Here is a 288-nt window from a genome sequence, read left to right as displayed (position 1 = left end):
ATACCAGCACTAATGCACCGGATCCCATCAGAACTCCGCAGTTAAGCGTGCTTGGGCGAGAGTAGTACTAGGATGGGTGACCTCCTGGGAAGTCCTCGTGTTGCACCCCTCGTTTTTGTTTTTTCCGCCTTGCGAGATAAATTCACAAGAAGGAGCACTCGGGAGTGGATTTTTGGGAAAATCTCGCCCTGCCCATCGCGTAGCCATGGGTTTGGATCAGATCTCCGTTTGGATTGGGATCGGAAGGACGCTAGTATGTCGCTCAAGGATTATATGAATTTTAAGTAA

At 49.3% G+C, this 288-nt stretch overlaps 1 pseudogene; it reads left to right on the top strand.

The window, feature by feature from the left end:
- LOC118345020 lies at positions 1–109 on the top strand (annotated as a pseudogene; the record flags this gene model as incomplete).
- Positions 110–288: the final 179 nt, after the last annotated feature.

Source organism: Juglans regia, unplaced genomic scaffold (assembly GCF_001411555.2).
Source record: "Juglans regia cultivar Chandler unplaced genomic scaffold, Walnut 2.0 Scaffold_1190, whole genome shotgun sequence".
In the NCBI taxonomy this organism is placed as follows: domain Eukaryota; kingdom Viridiplantae; phylum Streptophyta; class Magnoliopsida; order Fagales; family Juglandaceae; genus Juglans; species Juglans regia.
Note: the sequence above shows the minus strand (reverse complement) of the source record. Positions and strands in the feature narration are given on the sequence as shown.